The sequence below is a fragment of the Lemur catta genome, chromosome 12, assembly GCF_020740605.2.
Source record: "Lemur catta isolate mLemCat1 chromosome 12, mLemCat1.pri, whole genome shotgun sequence".
Classification (NCBI taxonomy): domain Eukaryota; kingdom Metazoa; phylum Chordata; class Mammalia; order Primates; family Lemuridae; genus Lemur; species Lemur catta.
The window spans coordinates 13585626-13610128 of record NC_059139.1 but is presented as its reverse complement, the minus strand read 5'-3'; positions in this window follow the sequence as shown (position 1 = coordinate 13610128).

The window sequence follows — 24503 nt, the reverse complement described above, 5'->3', positions numbered from 1 at the left end:
TTTAATATATGGATTTATTTCTGTACATGTGCAAATAGAACATTATCATCTTAACAAAAAATGATGACATTCTTTTAAATATTCTATTTCTCTGTCTCTTTTTTTCTGTGTGTCTCATATCTATGTATAGATATGATTCCCACAAATAAAATAGAAGTAGCTACAATCATAGTTTTATTATTTTCTCTTCAAATTAGACTTAATATACTAGTTAAAATATTTTTCCCTTAAGTACACAGACTTTTAATAAGAAGATGACCTTTAAAATGATAGAATTTGGATCATAGTGTAAAATAATCATATTATTAAGTCAATAGTACTTTATGACTTTCATTAACTCATTATTTTTCTAGCTTCCTTAATAAAATAAAAATCAACAGTGGTATATTGATGCCATTAGATTACCTAATGTGGATCATTTCACATGGCATTTAATAGTGGCATGTCTTAAAAAAGAAAAAAAATCACATCTAATTGCCAATTTGTATCATTAAAAGTTCTAGTTTAAACTCTTAGAATAAATCATATTTAAAATACATATAACTGTTTTATTATAGTCCAACTATATTTGTAAAATCTTTCCAATATTTTATTTCTAATTTAAACTAAGTATAATGTAAATAATAAAGCAGTACTTCAATATTTATAAATATTTTAAATGTTAAAATATTAATATAAGGTTTTTATGATTATTTAGAAATAAAGTGAGGCAGATACATGGAATTAAACTAACTTTGGGAAGATTAATCATAGTTTTATGAAGCTTTCATATTCTAGTTAAATGGAATCATAAAATATATCATAAAAATGTCTCTCATCCTGGCCTATTTTCTTCATTATAGAATCAAAATGAGACAAAGCAAAATGTATTTTTGCAAGTTTGGATGAGAATTTTAACTTTTGTCCACAATTTCAAGTAAATAATATTACACACATATGCCAGACATAATTTAAATTTGGAGGAAATATTAATGGTAAAATATATATAATGTTTCTTAAAATGTAACTTCTGGTACATCTAGAAAATGAGTTATTGAGCTATAAAAAGGCAGGGAGGAAACTTAAATACATACTACTAAGTTATAGAAGCCAATCTAAAAAAACTATATACTGTGTAATTCCAAAGGTAGGACGTTCTGAAAAAGGTACAACTATGGAGACAGTAAAATGATCAGTAATTTCCCTGATTGAGGGGCCGAGGGGAATGGGGATTTGTATACACTGAAACTACTCTGTATGATAATATAACGGTAGATGCATGTAATTACATATTTGTCAAAACTCATAGAATGTACAATGCAATACCAAGATTAAAACCTAATGTAATATTCTTAGCATTTTCTAGGAAAACTAATTAAATTTATGAACATCAAAACAAAATTTAATTTGTTATTTTTTTCGTGGCATTTAAGACGAGAGGAATGGCTTTCTTATGTGTGAACCACAAGTTCTCTAGTAATAAAATCATACTAAGATTAATATGTCAGCATGATGAAGTCAATAATATTTTTGGTCCTTTAGCTAGTTATCTTTGTTTTTTGAAAAAGATATTATTATTGCTGTTACTGTTGTTGCTGTTAATAGCTAGATAGTTGAAATTTAAATAGATAAATATAAACAAATATTTTCTAAAAAATTAAAAGCAAATTTGTATCATAAAATTATTTTTTATTAAAGAAAGATCTAAAAATTGCTTTTGCCTGGATTAGTTTCTAAATTGGCTTAAGAAATATAGAATATAAATAAAATCTTATCAAAATAATTAACATATAGTACTATAATTAACACACCATATTATTGTTAAAATAAGATTTATTATATGCATGTCAATAATCATTTGCTTGCTATTGACATATTTTGTTTTCTGAATTTGGTCATCTTTTGTTTTCATTTTTTCATGCTATCACTGTGCTGTGTGGTTCTATTTTCTCTCAAGATTTCAGTTATAATTAACATATGTTCAACACAGACACCATGGACGCTACATGGTATTTGCATGGCATTCCTGGATAACTTAGATTTCTCACAGACCCTAAATCTTAGTGTTTCCCCTGCCAAACTTGCTCCTCTTTCACTGTTCCTTTCTTATGTGAATCATGGCTGCATCACTTATTTACGTGAGTTTTGAAGCTGTGTTGCCTGTATTAGCAAACCAACTTTCTTCGAAGGTCATCCTATTTAATTCGTCCCCACTAGGCAGCCAGAAAGACCTTTCTAAAGGGCAAATCTGATATTATTACTCCTCTGGTTATCTCTTCAGTAATTTTGCCAAATCTAGCCCAAGGCTTATAAAAACCATGTGCAATAGTCATGCTATAGGCAATAATGCTGCATTAAATAGGCCCAAAAAACAAACAAGAAAGAAATAAACAGCAATTGGTAAACAAGCAAGCAGTGGTTGAAATAAGACAGGAGTATATTTCACTTGGCTCTGGTTCAGTCTCTATGGGACTCGGTCCCTTTCATCATTTTTTCTGAATGTTTCTCAGAGATTTTTCTTTATTTACAGAATTTAAATGAGTTTCCGAGAGACATTCTAGACTATAAAAAGTGAAGGAAATTAATTCTAGGGTCGACAACTTTGTGATGAAGGAAATCATCTGGAAATTGCCTATCACCTCCTGTCACATCCCATTGTTCAAAACTTGGTCCCCAAATCCATAGCTAAATAAAATAAAAGGAAGTAAATGGAGTGTGGAAATGGGAAGGCTAGCTAAAAATTGGAAAACTCTGTATCTTCAGGAAAAACAGATGATGGATATTGGGGAATGGTTAGACATTACACCACACCATCCAATTGTGTTCATCCCTGTTATTCTCACCATCTATGTTCCATCCGTTGAGATTCTATTAATTCTCCACAATTATCTTTACCTTCTTGACTCCTCATGTTGGTCATGCTGGTCTTTTCCTCAGAACATTCCTGTTTACTAACATCAGTTTCTGTTACTTGTAACTGGGAGCACTATCTAAATAATATTTCAGAAGGAAACACTAAGATTTTCTTGATTTGTTATTTACAAAATTTGGGTTATATTTTCCAGTCTGGAATAAGGGCTGAAACATTTTACTTACATTTTTTGATGAGCTCTGTTGCAGTTATTCTGGTATCTACTTATAAGATTGGATCTCTATTTTCTGTCTCTTACATATATTGCAACATTTATCCTTTTGCTTTCTATTCTTTCCATTTGATTGTCATGAATTTTCCTTTCAATTTTATCTTTGATTATCCAGTTTTATTATTGGGTTGTCATAAGTTTTTCTCAAAAAATTGTCTTCTTATTTCTCTAAGAAAATATTTCCAGAGTTCTGATTTTACTTTGAAAATTTTAAATGACATTCTTTTTTTGTGGTTGTTCTTCAGCAGGATTTTGTTCCATACATTTCAATTCAAAATTTCTCCTCCTCATTAGTAATATTCAGTTGAGGCTGTATCTGTGCCATCCCAGTGTTTGCCAATAGATGGGCAAGGGATTACCATTGGAACCTTTCTATAAAACTGCTGCTCAAATAACCTTCTAAAATGCACAGGGGGGACTAGCAGAATGATGTCCATAATTTGTAGCTAGATATATAGTATCTAGTAAACATTTGCTACTATAGCCTCCTTTTCTATCTATCTTATCTCCTACAATCTATTAATAGTTACTTCATAGCAAGAAGAAATGAATTGCTTAAAACATTAAAATCTACAATCTTCACTTCATCACAATTCCCTTCCTCTTCTCTGCACTTTAATACAATTATTTTTGTGAGGAATATCTCCTTCTGTGTGCAATGCACCACTACTTATATCTCTCTCCCTGTCCCCCAACCTACTCCCCCTAACACATGTGCACACACACAAATGCAGACACACTCTCTCTCACACACACTGTCATACACATGCACATGCACTTACACATGCATCAGCTTTTTCTGAGTGCTGAGGATTCTCCTTGGATGTTTGAGAAAACATTTGTGAATTGCAACAATTATTATTGATTGCATACTATTCACCAGGCACTGTTCAAGGTGATTTGAATACAGCAATGAAGACAAGATCCTTTACCTACATTTGGTGTATCTCACATTCTAGAGGTCTATTCATACAATAAACATAGGAAAGAAAATTATAAAGTACAGTAAGACCTCACTTAATATCATCAATAGGTTCTTGGAAACTATGATTTTAAGTGAAATGGGACATAACAAAACCATTTTTACCATAGGATAATTGATATAAACTGGAGTTAAGTTTCTATGACATATTTTTTTATCACAGTCATCACCTAACTTTTAAATAAAGACCAAAACACTTCTAATATTAAACATTGAAATAAATGTGAGCTATACATACATTTAAAACAGATTAATAAAAACAAGTGAGATGATGATTTTCCCACTTATTCCAGTTCAGGGCTGCGGATGGACAGGTCAGGGCTCAAGGTGGAAATCAGGCCTGGACAGGACACCATCCTATCACCGGGCACACTCACAGACACACCCACACTCACTCACGCTGGAACAATGTAGACACACCAATTCACTCATCGTGCATATCTTTGGGATGTGGGAGGAAACTGGAGAACCCAGAAAAAACCCAGGCAAACACATAAATAAGGTACAAAAGCCACACAGACTGTGGCCCCAGCAGGGAAGTGATTTTTTTTTTTCTCAACAGTATAACAGAATGACATTGAATGAAATTACATTATTCAAGGACCTGCTCTACATGGAAAGTAATACACACTACAGAAACTGTAGAATAGAGAAAGCTGCACAAGAATTCTGAGCCTTTGTAGTTAGTAAAGAGGCTGATCTAGTGTCTCTGAGAAAGCCTGTACACAGACTGAAAGAAATTCAGAGGTATATACCCAGATATGAGGTGGGAGACTTTCCAGATAGAGGGAAAAGCCCTTGCAAAGACTTGGTGTATAAGAAAACAGCAAGCAGGTCAGTGAGGCTGAAAGGACCAGAAGCAAAGAACAGAAAAGATGATGTCAGAAAGAGAGTGGGAGGCCAAATGGTCTAGAAGCCTTCAAGGTTGCTGTAAAGACTTTGGCTTGGATTTTGAGTTCAAGCTTTGTGCAGTGGAGAGACACAATCTGACCTTATTGAACTTAGACAGTGAGGAACAAGGATCAGGGTAGCTGTATTATTCAAAGGTCTACTCCACTGACCCATACCAAAGACTGTACAAGCTCAAAGTTCATATAAGGATGGGGTAAAATAAATGAGAAGTAGTTTGCTTCTTAATGTACTTTGAAGGTAGAGATAACATGATTTCTTAAAATGATGGATCAGATGTTATAGGTGAAGAAGGACAGTTAAAGATGTCTCTAACATGTGATCGAATGACTGGAAGGTTGATGGAGCTGCTATCAACTGAAATGGGAAACAATGTGGAAGATACTGATTTGGAGGAAATATTAGAGCTCAAACTGTAACATATTGAGCCTAAAATATATATGAGACATCCATTGTAAGTAAATAGCTGGATATGTGAGTATAGAGTTTACAAGTAAGTGAAGGAGATAAAATTTTAAAATTGTGGTCACTATTCTCCCAAAATATCCCCCATGCCATGAACCACAACTCTCTATATTCATGGTCTCGGGTATTGAATCTAGGCTTGTTTTATGACTTATTTGTATCCGACAGAATGTAAATTGGAACTAATCAATCAACACTTACATGCACATATGGAAATAAATTCAAGGGAAATCAAGTAGGTGGGAGATGAGAAGAGGGAATGGGTAAATTTACCTCATGGGTACACCTAACGGGAACAATGCACATTAACTGACTGAAGGGCACACTTATAACTTCAACTCAAACTGTACAAATGCAAATTATGTAACCAAAACATATGTACCCCTGTAAAATTCTGAAATTAAAAAAAGAATGTGTCTAACTGATGTTGCATGACTTTAAAGCCTAGATGAGAGGAAGTCTTGGTCTGCTTTACCGCTTGCTCTAGAGGAAGCCAGCTGCTATGTAAAGAAGTATGACTAAGCTGAGCTTGTCATGCTGTGGAGAAGCCCAAGGTAGCCACATGGAAAGGACACAAGGAGAGGAGCTGTTTGCACAGCCCTCAGTTGTTCTAGATGTACCAGTCCAAGCTCCAAACCTATGAGTGAAAACGCCATTTTAAATGGACAGCTTAAGTAAGACTTCAGATGACACCAGCCAGTCCCGCTGACAGCTAACTGCAATTACATGAGAAATCCCAAATGACAATGACAACTATTTAGGTTAGTCTAGTTAGCCAGTCTGAATCATGAGATATAATGATAAATTACTTTTTTACTACAACGTTTTGAAGTAATTTGTGATATCACAAAGTCAGCACACAGATAATACGTAAATCCATATGTTCAGGTGCAATCTCCAAGGCAGTGAACACAGGAAAAGACAGGAGATGAGCCAGGTACAGACCTCCAAGCAATCTGTCTCTAAATTGTCAGGAGAAGACACCAAATGGCAATAAATGAGGGAGTCAGGTTTATTTTTTTTTAAGTTGAATCAAAAGGGACAGAATCATCAACTATATTTTATTCTGCTAAAATAAAGGCTTAGAATTACCCATTGGATTATTATCTGGGGATTGGGTAATTGCTATCCTTGAAGGAATGGCAAAAGCCTAATGGAATAGGTTTAAAAGAAAGTAAAAGAAAATGATTTGGAGGTAAAAAATAAAGAAAACTACTGTAAGTTTTATGATGAGGGGACAAAAAGTAAAGAGACTTTAATGAAAGTTTTACTAACAAGATTTTGATCAGAGTAGAGTAAGCAAACAAGGAATGCTGAACTATTCAGAGATCAGCAGTAATAAAAAGGCATTAGTATATTTACGGGTGAAAGAGTTTGGGGAGGCCAGAATTAGGTGGAATGGTTGAGGAAGAGTAAGAAAAACAGTACCAAAGTAGAGAAGTGGGAAGAGAGAAATACTCACGCTCTCCTGCAACTTTCTAATGTCTCCTTTTACCATTAGGTCCCATTGGCCATACCAAATGAGGAATCAGAAAGTCAGGTAGCCTGGGAGATGCAGTAGCTAGACAGAGGCAGCCTCCAAGATGCAGATCAGGCCAGGCTGGACAGAGCATGGAGAGGTGAAGGATGCAGATAAGGAAAAACAAGCACAATAATACACGAAGCAAGAAAAAAGTTTTTTTTAAAAGAGAATAGACATGAGAATTAATGACAACAAACAAGACCAAGATTTGTATAATTTTCAAGAAGAGTAATTGATGCTAACTTACGTTACAAATGACTTATTTCCAGAACTCTGACTGTTTAATGTCTATTTCACAGGTTTAGTGAGATAATATTCTTTGAAATCATTTTCTCTAATTTCTTACAATGATATTACTCAAAATAGCAAAGTTCCTAAGGGGAACAGGAAATTGTGCCTTTGTACCACACACTAGTTTCAGAATAGAAGGCAAAAAAAAAAAAAAAAAAAAAAATCTACCCAGGGAATTTGGGTTGGAAGCCAGGCAGAGGGTGAGGAGAAGAATATAAACTGTCAATTACTATATGACTATGTATGCAGGTAATGAGAGTATTGCAAATGAATTGTTGCCTTTCATATGGACAAAGCATATTGGCCATGTAGGGGATACATATTTACGTGAGATCTTTCCATTAAAAAATTCAAATCACAATTTAGGCTATTCAGCAGAAGTATGCTAAATGCTCAAGAAGTTCATGAGCCCTACTGAATGGCTCCACTGGACACCAACTTCTTCAATAAACCTACCCATTTGTAAACACTCCTAGCCAAACACAGAATGTGGCACATAAGAGTTATGATGAACTCCATCTCTATTAGTTATCTTCATGTGCTTAACTCTTATGTTTAAAGTAGCTTGGGTTCGTTAATAGAGAAGCAAGGTAGCAGTTTAAAAGAGCGTGTGTGTATGTGCTTACAAGAGAGATTTCTTGAATTAGAGTTGACTCACATGTACAACTTGAAAAGCCCACCATCACCTCCCCCGAAGAAGAGAGAGAAAAATATTTACTGAGCTTCCATAGAGAAAAAGAAAGTTCTGTATAAGCATACTTTTGTATGGTTTTAAGGAACCTGAGCAAACAAAGATGAGATTAGTAAGAAGAAGTAAACATATTTAGGTATGTTTTATAACTAATTTTAATTCTGAATGGATTCCACTTTTTTCATAGTTCACATAAGGCAAAGATTTAAAGAAAATAGCAAAATAGGCTTATTTTAAAAGGATTACCATCATATAGAACTTTTCTAATATTTATGAATTCCACAACGTAAAATGTCAGAGCACACAACTCCCCTTTATCATCTGTCTCCACCAATGGTTTCCTAATCTCCAAAAGTTAACATTACAAATGTTCAGTCACCTTCTTTGAGCTCAGGCCCTTGCAAGTATGGTATTTAAACATGTTGGTATTAAATATGAGAATAGCTGTTTTTACTTGAGTGAATACTTTGTGGTTTGTGAAAGAAAAATGTTTGACATAAAAATGGAAGCTACAGCAAAGAATTTATTTCATTAGTAGAAAAACAATATGCAGCTCCTCAGTGTTGCATTTTCTAACAAATCACAATGATTTTATTTCTCTTCATTATATTACAATGCAAGATAAGTTTTTATAGATAATCTACTTTATGTGAACTCCTTTAATTTGCAAAATTCTTAGATATAGTTATATTTAGATATGTTACATGCTAATAACTTACTTTAAAAAAATGTCAAAAACCTCAGTAATGAGACCAAATCTCTATTACATATTAGCAGTGAAAAACATTACTAGTGAAGGAAAAACTTGATTTTTCTTATCTATAAATAACATTTTTATTCATAATGAGTACATTACATTTAAAGAAAGCATTTTCAAAACAAATGCCCAGTACAGGTAAGAGAGATTGATATTATAATTCTGCTTCTTTTCATAAATGAAAAAGGAAAATATCAGGAAATTGAGAAATGTTATTATGCCAGATAGGACAATAAAGATCAAGTTCATCACTAGGGGTGCACCAGTAATAACATGGAAATGAATATTGCAACTGAAAAAAATATTTTAGTCAAGTTTGAAATTTATTTAACAGAGGTAAATTTTTCAACTACATATTTTTAGCTAGAAATTTATTTAATACCTGGACTAAATTTGGCAGTACTAAAAAACAGAGAGGAAAATAGAAAAAAAATGTGAAACATATCAAAAGTCAAAAATAATCTTTGTTTCCAAAGAAGGCAATTTTTATTAATATATTCATACATCATTTCTTTTTGCTTATTCTCAAGGCTAGATATTTCAGAACTGTCAGTAATCTTGCAAAAGCCGCTTAGCAGATAAAATTGATCAAATAACAATGGTAGTATACCTTTTATTTCACACACCAAAATTTATTTGTAGACTTTTACAAATCTCAACTATTTACCTTTATATTCCACACACAAGTGTGTTTGAACAGGATATGGTTTAGAAGTACTGTATTCAAAAAGTTTAAATAATGTTTAAGCATCTAGAGTTTTAGCATAAACTGCAATAAAAATATGCAAATATTTTTTAATGTAATGAAAATTTCATAAGGAATATCCCTTATTTATGCATTTTGTTCTTCTTACATTCTTTGGGGAATTATAAGTTTTCTTTTAGTTATTTCATCTACTTTAATTCTCCACAGATTGGAATTCTTTACCATAAGTGCATAAATTATAGTGGGTGAAATAATTTAGATTGTTAGTTTCCCAATAATAAAATTAATCACTTCTTGAAAATTGCCACATATCATTTTTTACTTGATTTGATTTAATTGTTTAATCAATGATTTTAATTGTTCTGTCAATGTTATCTATTCATGTTTTTTTAATTTCCAGTTTCTTCATTTACTTAACTTTCTGACATAAATATCAACAGAGTAATTCTTAGTTACAAATATAATGACACAAAGATCATTTTAATATATACAGACTAAAAACATATATTCAGTAGCAGAATTGGTGATCTATTGAAAGTGATTTGAAATAAATATTTGAAATGGAAAATAAAAAATTTCAAAAACAAGAAATCAATCTTTAAAATAATATAAAGTGTAGGATGTGAGGGATACGCAATGCATAATGAGGATGGAAATATCAGTAAATCAGGGAGAATGATGATGATGATGATGATGATTCAAGATAGGTCAGGTGTAGTTCAGGAAGGAAGGTGCCAGATCCTGCCAGAGACTTCATGGAAAGAAATTGTGGAGCATAATAGGAAGGAAAAAAGATATCAGCAAAGATCAACCCTTGTGAAGCTCACAGCCCAGTGAAGGGGATAGGTGGGGATTTCATGTCTCCTTCCCACACACACCCAGCAGTCAGTGGGCTGCCAAGCTGGTTGGGGGCTTTGCCACCCTCAGGAGTCCAAGCACTGCTGCAGCCACTGAACTGGGACCTTCTTGAAAATAAAGGATCGGGCTTCCAGCCCCTTCTCCTGTAGCCACAGCCTGGAGCCCAGAAGGTGGTGGATGCCATACTGCTTCCCCACCCATAGTGTCCCTTTAACTGCCCCAGTGTTAGGGACAGGTGTAGGTTGGCAGTGCTAACCACAGGAAAAGAGGAAGGAGGCAAAAATGAGGAAGCCAATGAGCATTTAGAATCAAACCTGCAATAGCAGGAACTTGCTGTTAGGGACATTTCCTGGCCAGGACCATGTGCAAAAACTAGGAACTCATGTCCAAAGGTAACCTTTTCCCCACTGACAAACATTAGCATAGTAAAAATCACATCCACCAGCACCATGACAGTTTACAAATGTCTTGGCAACACCGGGAAGTTACCCTATAAGGACAAAATTGGGGAGCGCCCTTAGCTCTAAAATCTCTCCACCCTTTTCCCAGGAAAATAATAAATATTCCACCCACTATTTAGCATATCATAAGATGTAGACATCAAAGGAGTATGGTGAGACCCCAGCATCTTCTCCACTCATGGAGATAGACTTGTTTCCCCTCAGGAACCGTACTTTTGCTTTCTATTCTATGCTGACACGCCTGCAACAAAAGCTGCTTGTGCGGAAATGCTAAGTGTTTGTCATCTCTCCATCACACTGGCGCAGCGTGTGATTCTTCCAAGACAGGAGCCAAAGAACTAGGGCAACACACCTCCAAAAAAATCAACCCTGACACCAGAGAGCTACCGCCCTTCAGTTTCCACATCACCTGTTCCCATACAGACAGTTCCCAACTCCTTCCCAGACTGTGCGGTGGGCCCTGGAGAACTTGTGTGATCCCAGAGCTTGGACTTTCCATGCAGGCTTCCTTCCACAGAGAGAACCCAGAGGAGCTGGAGTGGCAGCTCTCTTCCATTCAGACTCTTTTCCTCCCCCACCCTTTCCCTGCCTCCTGCAGCCAAGAGGGCTGATTGGGACAAGACTTTCAAAAGCAGCTGCCTCACCTCTGCTCATGCACCCTCCGAGTCTGAGGTTTTCACAGAGATGGATGCCCACACATTTCGCCTTAAAGACCTGCAGTAGACCTAGAGGTGCTCAGTCTGGGCATTCCATGCCCTCTGGCACTCCTCAGGGACTCCTGCTAGTGGGAAGACATTCAGGCCAGATCCCATACCTGCAGGACTCAATTAGGTTGCTTGGGTGCACAGAGGGGAGATTTGAGAACTGGACTTGGGAAGCAAAGGAGGCCACATGGGCAGAACTGAAGGGAGAATACAGTGTGGGTCTGAGCTGCAGTGAACTGGTGGAACAGCCATCCCCACTCAGGAAAGCTGCACTTTTGGACCAGGGCGGGTCCTTGGGTCCTTGCATGGGAAAGTTCCCAACTCTTGGAGCCACTGCTGCCAAGCTCAGTGAGTTTGGGTGTCCATTTATAGCCACACACTGGAGGGAGACTCTCAGGGCAGGAGAAGAGTGAGAAGGGTGAAACCCACTCCTGATAGTCAGTTGGTGAATTGCAGACAGCCCCAACTTTCCTGTTTGGTGAGGCTGCTTTGGCCCCCTTCTTGGTGGCTCTCCCCAGCAGCCGAGAGCCAATTTTTGATCCCTGCTGAGACAGTGCTGGACCTACCTCTGTGGGGTCTGAAGACAGGATAGCCCAACCCAGCCCTACCCAGCCTTGCTCCTCCACCTACCCCTGCTGTGGTAGGAAACAAGCAATACCCAGAGAGCTACAGGGCTCCTCCTGCTGCCTGGGGCATTCAAGTGCTTCTCCTAAGGGGCTAGAGCCAATTACAGGCATCAAAACACATCACTGTAGTTGGCTTTTTATTGCAAGCACCAACTACTAACAGGGAGAACCACTGTACAGCCCATTACAGCATCTACTGAGTCAATCAAATAGGGCATGGCTGATTCTTACTCCCAAGCACCACCCACCATCTCAGAGATTTAGCTGGGGGTCCCAATATAATTCACACTGCTAGGGGCGAGGGGAAGACAGCAGAATAAAAGCAACTCAAGGGAGCACCACTTTTTAGGAAAGGAATAAAAGTTTCAGTCAGCTGGAGCTGTTAGGGGTCTCCCTGCTCCACTGCAGACCTCTGGGCTAACTGGGGAGCTGCTCAGAGTCTGTGCAGAGACATTGCACTGGAGAGCAGGTGCAGCAGAGACCTGCTGGCTGCCAATACTAGTTTCTCCAGCCAACAGCATCCTGATTGCTTTGGTGCATGCTGCCAGGTCCACACCGACTCAGCTTTCCAGCAGTAGCCTTCAAGTAACCCTTGCCAGCCTGAGAAGAGAACAGACAGAACAGATGCTCCCCATGGTATGCCCTGTGACTGGGGACCAATCACACCTCCCCCAAGCATGGAATCAGAGTGGAGAAGGAGCCTTAGATGTCACAGATACCATCTGGGAAGTCTTGGGTGACTGGCTTAGCAGATCCTAGTTGGCAGGGGTGGGGGGGCAGGGGAGGGAAACCTTGGCCAATTAGCAGCTCTGGCCCACATACATGGTCCTTGGGCCACTGTGACAAACCCCTGGCTGTGTGACTGGGCATCAGCAGTCTCCATGTTGATCAGCCTTCTCTCTGTGCAGCTCTGTCCCCATCACCCCCAGATCCAGCTCTGAAGCTTTTTCAGCATCCCAGCCTAAGGCTCTGCTCCTGTAGCTCCAGGGCCCCTGCCAGATCTGTGACGTCACCTCTGAGATTCAAACTTGTGCCTGGGCCATGAGACCCCACCCCTGAGTCTCCACCACTGCCACTGGGCCAGCAGAACCTCTCCATGGTCCAACACTTCACCCAGGACTCCCAGCACAGAGCAGCCATTACCCCTGGACCTGGTTTATGCAAATGCCCACAGCCCAGTCATCCACAACTACTGTCTAAATAGACTCACTCAGCTGCCATTGCCACCTCCACTGTGTGACCTCACCCAGAGCAATCCCCAAGAACAGCAGCCTCCATGGGGAGGATTGCATCCACCCAACTCAAACTTCCAACAACGAGCTGGAGCACAACCCTCCACACCACATAAAGATCATCCAGCACTGTGTCAAACTGTGGCAATCACAGGGGAACAGGTCAAAACAGAACAGCTGTTGTAAAGGCTCTCAGTGCACCCACCCCTCCCCTGATGGGTCAACATTCCAGAGTAAGACACAAAGGCTCCATCTAGTGTCCTCCTCTTCCCCTAACTAAACCAGGAGAGTTCCCAGCAAAGGAGAACAGGTGCCCTGCAATTCTATTAACCCAGAGCCAAGAGAAGAGGAGCCAGATGAGAAAGAACTGGCAAAAGACCCCTGGCAACATGAGTAAACAAAATAGTTTGGCACCCCCATGGGATCACAATGGAGCCACAGTAGTTGACCTACCAGGAAATTGCCATAACGACAGAAATGGAATTCAGAATACAGATGAATGGAATTAAGAGAAAACTGAAAACCAACAACAAAAAGCCAAAAAATTTTAGGGATTTTGGGGTTATCAATGAAAAAGTCAATAAAGAGATGGACAACATAAGAAAGGATATAATAGAACTTAAAGACATAAAAGTGTCATTTAAGGAATTTCAAAATATAGTTGAAAGCTTCAGCAACAGACTAAACCAATGAGAAGAGAGAATCTCAGAGCCTGAAGACAAGGCTCTTGAGCTATTCCAGCCATTTAATGAGTCATGGAAGAGAATAAAAAAGGTGGAATAATCACTTAGAGAGATATGGGACTATGCAAAGTGAACTAACATATGAATTATTGGTATCCCTAAGAGAGAAGAAGAAAGAGCTAAAAGCACGGAAAACCTATTTGAGGGAATTACTGAGGAAAATTTCCCTAATATCACCAGAGATTCAGACATACAGATAGAAAATGGTCATCAAACACCAGGAAGATTCACAGCAAGTAGGACATCTCCAAGACACATAGTAATCAACCTGGCCAAAGTCAAAATGAAGAAGAAAATTCTTCAAGCAGCAAGACAAAAGCAACAACTAAACTACAAAGGAAAACCCATCAGGCTAACTGTAGACATCTTAATAGAAACATTAAAAGCTAGAAAAAAATTGGGACCCCATTTTCAATCTTCTTAAACAGAACAACTTCCAGTTTAGAATTTTGTATCCCGCAAAACTAAGTTTCACAACTGATGAGAAATTAAGTCTTTTCAGACAAACAAACACTGAGGGAATTTGTCATGACCAGACCCGACCTTTAGGAAATAACCAGAACTGCATTATACATCAATCAGTACAACAGATATCCACCAGTGTAAAATTACCCCAGAAATCCCTAATACTCACAATTCTCATAAAAAGTAGCACAAGAGGGAAAACACAGCAATAAGGTACTACCCAACATGATGAACAGATCAACATCCCATATATCATCCCACATATCAATTCTATCACTCAATGTTAATGGTCTGTATGTTCCTCTCCAAACACATAAGCTGGCCGAATGGATGCAAAAATAAAAGCCAAGTATCTGCTGTCTCCAGGAAACACAACTAAACCACAAGGATGCACACAGACTCAATGTGAAAGGATGAAAACAAAAATTCCATGCAAATGGAAAGAAAAAGAGAGAAAGTGTACCCATTCTCATATCAGATAAAATTGACTTTAAACCAATAAAAGTAAAAAAAGACAAAGAAGGTCATTATATAATGATAAAGGGGTCAATTCAACAAGAAGATATAACAATCCTAAATGTATATGCAACTAACACAGGAGGACCCATATACAAAAAGCAAATTTTACTAGAGCTAAGCAAAGAAATTAATAGTACCATCGTAATTGCCAGGGACCTCAACACCCCCCTGTCACAGCTGCACAAATTATCAAAGCAGAAAATAAATAAAGAACCAATGGATTTAAACTGGACTCTAAATCAAATGGACCTAACACACATTTATAGAATATTCTACACAAAGAATACTGAATGTACATTCTTCTCAGCAGCACGTGGGACATTGATCATATCTTAGGCCACAAAACATATCTCAACAAATTTAACAAAAAAGAAATCATACCATGTATCTTCTCAAACCACAGTGGAATAAAACTAGAAATCAGTCACAAGAGAAACACTCAAACCTACTTGAAGTCATAAAAATTAAATAACATTTTGCTGAAAAAATTAGTGGGTCAGGAATGAAATTAAGATGGAAATCAAAAGACTCTTTGGAGTGAATGACAAAGGGGACACAAGCTATCAAAATCTATTGGACCCAGCAAAAAGCATTTCTCAGGGTAAAATTCATAGCCTTAAATCCTTACATCCAAAAGACGGAAAGATCACAAATTAACAACTTAATACGACATCGTAAGGAACTAGAAAAGAGCAAACCAAACCCAAAGTCAGCAGAAGAAAAGAAACAACTAAGGTCAGAGCATAACTAAATTAAATAAAAAATAATACAAAGGATCAATGAAACCAAAAGCTGATTTCTTTGAAAAGGTAAACACAATAGACAGACCCATTTCTAGACTAAGCAGGAATAGAAGTGAAAGGACACAAATATGCTCAATCAGAAATGAAAAAGGGGACATTAAAACTGATACCACAGAAATACAAAACATCACCCATAAATGCTATGTAAATCTCTATGTGCATAAACTAGAAAACATAGAGGAAATGGACAAATTCCTGGAAACACACAACCTCCCAAGACTCAATCAGGAAGAAATAGAAACCTTAAAGAGACCAATAACAAGCAGCGAGATTGAAGCAGTAATAAAAAATCTTCTATCTAGATTAGGTAAAATGTATTTCAATGAGCATATAATTTTAATAAATGTAATTTTGAGGAGATATGACAAATATTACTACTTTTGCCTGATTCAGTTCTATCTAACATGGTACTCATGACAACCATTTGAACATAAAGTTATTTAGGGAGCACAAGTGTTGTTTTGTTATGTAGACATTGTATCATGCTGAAGCCATGGGTTTCAGTATATCATCACCAAAATAGTATACGTTGTACTCGATAGGTAAATCTTTATCCCTCACCTGCCTCTCACCCTTCCCCCTTTTTAGTTTCCTATTTCTGCCTTCTAAAAGAGTTTCACTAGATCTAATTGTAAAGTCATGGGGAAAAAGCATATAGCCGTATGTTGTTTCTTTCCTCCTAATGTTTGCCAAGGTTAAAAAGTCTTTTCAAACCTCGTTGAAAAGTATAAACCATACAATGAGTTTATTTTAATATAATTCTTTCTCCACATTTCACTGCCACCTAAAGTGTATTTAATTTGCAGTGCTATTGAGCATGTGAGGGGAAGTCAAGAAAAAGGCCACTAGCATTTTGTGTGCAATGCTCACCCTTAATCACCAGAGGAAAGGGGAGGTTAAAATGGTCACAGACGAACACACAGAATGGATGGATTTCTGAAAACTCAATTTCTGAGAAAGAACTATTACAGGGAGGTGGAGCAAGAGACTTTCTTCACTTACAGGAAAATCTGACACTTGCCCTGGTAATTCAGTGTTGTGTCAGTTTCCCTAGGATGGTACAATTGTTTCATGAATCTCCTCCTCTCCCTTAGCACTGTGGGGCTAAATGAAAACATAAGAAGAGAAATTCTTTGGGGTTTTTTGTTGTTGATTTGTTTTGTTTTTAGGAGTGGTCATAGACCAATTTTGACCTTAGGGGGTCTTTTCATATTCAGGAAAGAAGCCAAGCCAAAGTATACTAATGCTCCTAAATATTTTGGCAAAGTTAGGCTTGTTTTTTGTTTGTTTGTTTTTTATTTTTGTAATTAAAGGTGTTTATCTGTGGCCAGCTTTTTGTTAGTAATAGCACAAATCATGGCCATTAGCCAACTAAATAAATAAATTACAATAAAAAACTCTGGGAATAAAACGAATGTACACATAATAAGATGATCACTGGAGAACTAAGGATTTTTATCTGTCAGTGGGGATTACTGACTAGGCATACAAATGTATAAAATAAATAATCTCAGATAGCTATAAAAGGAAAATAATAAATAAAAGGTAATAAAATAAATATATAAGAAATATAAAAGAGTATAAAATAAACATGTAATAAAAACAAAAGGGAATAAATATAAAAGAGAAGAAAATGAATATGTAATAAAAATAGTGAATATAAAAGGGAATAGTCTCAGATACTAGAAAAGGGAAATATCTCTTTGCGAAATAATTTATATCCTATTAGAAAATTAGAGAGGAACAATCATATATACAATATATAAAATCACATCTGTGTAATTATATGAATCTGATTTAATTATGAAATAAATCATCTCTTCTAGGAACAAAAAAAAACACAATAGTGTGTATTTTCTTCCTGGAATGCAGCAGGCAACTTTTCAATGTATAGTTTTCCCTTATTATCCAATACTGTTCATAGTAGAAAATAAAAGAATTAGCAGTTAGGGCAGGTGACTCCAATTAACACAGTGAATGGCTGGACAGGTTTTCAGCATCATCCCAGACCTGATGGCGTCAGCCATGAAGCATTGTCATCATTAGCTCCACGTGACGTTGCTTAAGGCTCACGTATCAAGTGACTTTAATGCTAACTTCTTACAATGCAACTTGCATTAATACGGCACTTAACATTCAGCCTAGAATATTTTTTAAAGTGCTGAACCTGATTAATATGCCACTTAATTCATGGATTAGGACACTATGCATATCTTTGCCTGGGCACAGGCAGTACCACAGGGAGAAAATGAACATACGTATTACAGGTGAGCTCTGAGACAGCTACAAGAAAATGAAATTGTTACTATATGAATCAGTTAATTCAATAAAACAAAAAGATGAATACATTAAATGTTTCTCCCTATTTCTCAATTGAACTCATCTTAGTTATATCACATTTTTGTTCTAATTTTTTAAATTTATTCAACGTGTGTTTAAATACCTCTATGTAGTCCCATTTATAAGACTTGATTGTATTCTCCTTGCTAGAGAAAACAAATTTTCCCAGTATGGTATGTATCCTTCTAGGCAATATGCATTTGCATACATATGCTCCCATGATAATATATTGTTATGTTTTGTAAACTTTAAAAAATACCATATTGCTTATCTTATGAAATTTTCTACTGTGCTCACTTTACTATCATATTTCAAAGTAGCTAAACTTCAATTTATTTTATTGTTCACATACTGATGAACATCTATTTATTTCTAATTATTTACTATTATAATCAAAATTATAATGGGTATTTTTCTATTTTCTCCCTATTCCTTATGCAGGTGTTTATGATATGAACAAGTAATAGAGTTGTCTATTAATAGGAAATACAATTTAAATATTAGCAAATGATTCCATTATTTTTCTCCAAAATGAGTACAGTAATTTACACTTCCAGGAACGGAGATGATCACTTATTTACCATTTACCATACAGTTTTGTAAATATGTAATGCTTTCAAATTTTTATTCTTTTAACAAATATAAAGGTACAAACTAATAGCTCATTGTTTTTATTTCCATTGCTCCAATTAGTAGTGATTTTGAGATTTTTTAATGCATTCCTTGGCATTATGATTTTCCTGTTTGTATTAATTGCATATTTCTCTTTCCGATTGTTTATTTGCTATTTTCTTTCTTTTTTAACATTTATTTTGGGGAAATTCTATAGTGAAGATCATTAATCATTCTTCTGGTTCATGGCATATTATTATCACAGATCATTGCAAGTCTTTTCTGGTTTTGTTTGTGCCCCTAGGCTTTCATGCTACTGTGTTTGAGATCTGTTTGGATATGTATGCATCCTCATAAAATAGATAGTTGTGTATGTTGAGTGTTTATTTGTTCTAATAAACATAAACGATAAGGTTTTATGGATTTTATTTCTTTCATATTTCATCGAGCACTACAGTTTTAAAGATGAGTGCATGTTACCATATATCTCTCTAATTTATTATTTCTAGGTGCTCTATAACTCCAGTATATACATGTACCCCATCTTATGTTTGCAAGGCAATTATCTCTGCCATTACTATACATGATACATATGGCCAGGAGTGTGTGTTTCTCCATAGCAAATATTCAAGAATAAAATTGTTGTATTGTAAGTGGACACAGACATAATTTCATTAAATACTGTCATACTGCTCTCAAAAGAGGTTATCACCATTTATTCTTCAATCAGTAGTACCTAGTTGGTTCCATTTTCCCGCATTTTCAATGACAATTTATGTCCTTTAACTATCTTTTGCCAAAATACCATGTTTATTATATGTATTGTTACTCTTATATTGTTAGTCCATGACATTATGATATTAATTTATGGTCTCTCTCTGTCTGTGATTTCTGTTTACATGGTATTTTTGTTGTGTTTTGTTTTGGTTTTTTCTATTCTTGATTTCTCTGAGTAAGGGATTTCTTCCCCAAACATATCATATCAAACATATCAGTTTTATTTGTTTCAGTTTTACCCTTAATATCAGAGTGAACCTACAGTCTTGGAATGTAGTAATTATTTCAAAGGTATAGTCTTTCTGGGGTTCCAAAGGAATGACTGCGGTATTTACCATGTTTTTATAATTTAGCATTATTCAATCTCCAAACTTTTGTTTCCAGGTGATGTATAGTTGCTGAGATCTCCAATCACTTTTTATTGGCTTCCCAACCATTGCTTTCTACGTAGAGCCACAAGTCTTCCCTGTGAATGTCTATTTCATATGATTTATACCAAACCTTCACCACACCTGCTGGTTATTCCTTGGGGGACAAAAAGCTGTATAGATTTTGCCCAATGATGTTCTTTACTTTGATGGTCAAATTCCCTCTGGCTTTTACCCAATTTTGGTAATATTTATAGTTTTTGATTTTTTTTTTTTTGGTAATACTTTCTCCAGCATTTGTATATACATTTTTAATGTCTTGGATAGTACACCCAGTATATTGAATTTTGCCATTACCCGGACCAGAATTCATTGGATGTAACCTGTAGCTCAGTCAGGAATCTGACCTGGGTGAATACCTGAATATTGGATTTTTGAGGTTTCAGTAACTTCTAATTCCATTTTGAGGGAAGATATACCTTATTGGCAGAAACTAGCAGCAATAACCCTAGGCAACTGAAAAGTGACATTTTAAGATTAAGAGGTAGGATTTAGCATTTTCTTTCCTTATAAAGATTATAAGGGAGATTTCTTCCAATATGTTTGGAATTCGTTTGGTTATTAAGACAGGAAAATAAGAAACAAACAAACAAAAATAACAACAAGCAAGCCCAAATATCTAGTCATATATTAAATTTATTGAAAGCTGTAATTTCACAATTCACAAATTTAAAGTTTCCATATAGTTTCATCTGTTCCAATCTAGTTGCTACAAACAATAAGTGGTTCTTTCATACAGTCGTAAAATGCCCTTAGGCTTCAGCCACTGCCTTGAGGAAGATATTTAGGAAATGTATCTTTTATTCTTTTTGCAAGCAGTTCAACACTATTAGAAGAATTCCCTTACCCCATAGTCCTTAAATATTTTATGGGCCTTCATACAGTTCTGTGAGAGTGGTCATTCAATCTTGTAAACCTTTGCTTTTATTGTATATTTTTCCAGGAGATCACAGATTAAAATTTAAATATCTTTTTTCAATGCAGGCCAAGATGCCTGAGCATCAACCAGTAAGACAGGCAGAATTTAAAAAGCAGCTTCAGGTTTAACGTGGCCGATCCATAATGGTTTGTTTCCATCTCTCTGAACGATTGCCTGCAACCACTTCTATTGATCGTTACTGAAATAGTCGGTGTTGGTTTGGGAGGAACAGAAATGATTTGGTGATTTAAGCACAGACATTGTTGGTTAGCTCACAGATGTGCCTGGGATGTTAGAGCTGGAAGAACAGAGGCCAGATGGAAACTGGAGCTGCATCCAAAACCATCCTACAGCAACTCCAGAGACGCTGTTTTCAGTAAATAATTTACAGGGTAGCTTGCACTGTTGCTTCTGTTGCCAGAGTCAAACAATAGATACTGTTTTCTTCTAAAGAAAGTACATGGCTAATCCAGCTGCCACTGACCGTTGAACATGTTCTCCACTCTTTGTTTCTTTATCACTAGCTCCTAGCTCATGGGTACATCGGATGGGTTGAGGTGATATGAGACATTCATGCCTTAGGTAGGACAGGAAGTGTATTGCTCAGCTTTCTTTAGATTACGTTGTAGCAAATACGTGTTCTCATTTCAGGGCCTAGGGTGAAAGAGCAAAATGATGTAATGTCTACGAAAGCTTTGGCTTTGGCATTGCATACAATCATTTCTGCTCACATTTCATTGATGAAGCCAAATTACAAAGCCAAATGTGATGTTAATGGGTCAGGAAATTAAACTCCTCCCATAGAGAGGCACTTAAAATAACTTGATAATAGACAGAGACATACAATTATTTTATAGTGAAGACAGTGGATAATTGGAAACACTAATAAAATCTACTAAACTGTTGTATTTTCTTCAATAGTCTTATATGAGCCACATCAATCCTTTTATAGTGGAAAGTCACCAAATATTAAAAAAAAGTGTTTCTGATGCTTGGCAGCTACATTATGATAATTGTTCTCTATAGATTTTGTGACTCAATCCTTGAAAGATATATAGTATCTAAATTTCTTTGGCCTCTTTTGAGTACAAAGATTATTAGTTACAAAGGTAGCATCTCCAGAGGACAGCAGAGATACAGTTTCTAACTGCTCAGATAATACATTAGTATGCATGAAAAAGGTTACTTAGTAAGGAATCTACCCTATTCCCCTTTGAAGTATTTCATTTTTATGAAAGTACCCCTATGGATTTGGGTAGGAGCTCTATAGTACCAAAGACATCCATTCCACTAGAGGCAAATGAGATGATCCGATTAAGAAATATGCTCTACATATAAGCCCATCTTTGTGCTTGAAATTAGGATAATATACTATTTGAAAAACTGGCAGAATTTTTTGAACACACTTTCCAAATAACTGTGATCTGTCTAGTGCTATTAATTATTTGAGGAATAATTATATATTTTATTGAAATTTAGCAATGCACCTCAAAAGGAAATGCCCAAGATACTAAATGAGTGCCCTTTAGAGGAAACAATAAAATTAAATCAAACTCAGCTCTACCAAGGAAAGGATCTTATGCCCTTATGCTTATGATACAGGCTAACTTTCACAATTTCCCTATTGATGTTATACAGAAAGAGAGTAATTACAGACAAATTACTAGCCAGGAAACCTCTTGTCTAGATTGAGAAACTGGGAAATGAGTAATACAGGCAATTTTTAGGAGTAAAATGAATATTTTAAAAATTTTGTTGATGAAGTACTAAAAGTATATTTTTCCCATTTGTCTTTGCAATTAAATAATAAAAATAAAATATTCAGTATACTGGGAAAAATATAAATTAAGAATATTTTCTCAACAAGAAGTTAACAAAGGAAGAGATAGAAATTATTTTTAAAAAGTTAAAAGACAGGTAATTACCCTGGAAAACCTCAAGGTTAATTTTTTTAAGGAAGGGGAATATAGTATGTGTATATTTGTTTTAAAAAATGCATTAACATTTAAAGTAAAAAGAAGGTACTCTAAGCAGCATTGAACTGAAGGCAATTTAATAGAACAAAAAGAGCAAGTACTTAGATATTTAATTGAAAAAACAATGTACTTTCAAATCAATGGGAAAAGACTTGCCAATCAAAAACTTCTTAATGAAAAAAAAAAATTCCAAAACAGGAAAAAAAAATGTAGATGGTCAAAAGGAAAACAACACAACACAACAAAAACTAAACTTATCAGTCAAGATCCTGCCAGGCAACAGAAACCATACGAGTAAAGTAAACAGAAAATTTTTATTTTCAAGGAATTTTTTTCTAGTGACAGGTTGACAGAGAGCTCTAAGAGAAATTTCAGATTCAGAAGATAGCTACTACTTCTAAGTCTAAGGGAGCATGAACAAGGATGAAATTAGAAATTCAAGGAGGAGCATCAACTCAAAGCTGAGCTGCAGACACCTGAGGAGAAGGGTGGTGGCCAAAGAAACCAGCAGCCTTCCTGTGACAGTGAAACCTGCTAGAGAAGGCGAGCCACAGCTGGTCTGTAAGAACAGTTTCCTGATGATAGCAGCAGGTTTAAAGGAGCTGCCCAATGCTGCCTGATGGAGAAACTTGCCAGTCAGTGCCTGGCACACTTTATCTGTCAGGGTCACTACAGAGAATACTACCAGTGACCTCACCCCTCCCAGCCTAGTTCCTGGCCATTGGGCAGAAAAAAGCTCACCTGAAGAAGGGAGGGAAAAAAATAAGGTGCTTTCATCTGCTCTGGTTCTGCAGTGTCCTTCTAGCACCCTCTATTGGCAAAGGCTATTATCAAGTCAAATGGCTAAGGAGCACATGGCTACAGAGACCATCTTTAAAGTTTCTGTATTATTCTTACAAGTCTGTGTATGTTTGAAATTATTTTTTAAAAATGGATTTTTTTTTACAAATTGATGAGAAATAGTTGATAAAGTTTACAAAGCAATATGCAAATCTAGAAGCAATAAAAGAAAAAAACATGGACTTTATAATTGAAATAATGGAAATCTCTTTTTAAAAAAATGTTTGCATAAAAATAAATACAAGAAAAGACTAACTCCGAATAGTGTGGGTGTGTGTGTGCATGTGTGTACATATTTCTATGACAAATGGATATACATACAATTTTTTATGCAAAGAATCCCCGAAATCCATAAGAAAACAGAAAGCCTATTTGGTTAATGAAGATATAAACAGATGTTCAATCACTATAATAATAAGAAAAACAATGAAAATCTATCATATGTGCCTTTCAAATTTTTTGGCTTCTAATATAGAGTTTTCTGAAAACCTAGGGAGAAGTGAGATTGAAAATAATCTATTTAAAATTAAAATTTTAAAATTAGAAATTTGAGAAGACAATTTAAAGCATGACTATTATTTCATTCAGTCATTCAACTTTTAAGAATATATTTCAAAGAATAACAAATGTGGGCAAGAATACAGGTATAAAATTTTCAAATATCAAAGCTCTGTAATACCTAAAAATTTAAAAAAAAACCTAGAAATGTATCAAGTAGGGATTGATTAAATAGAATATGACATATACATGCTCTG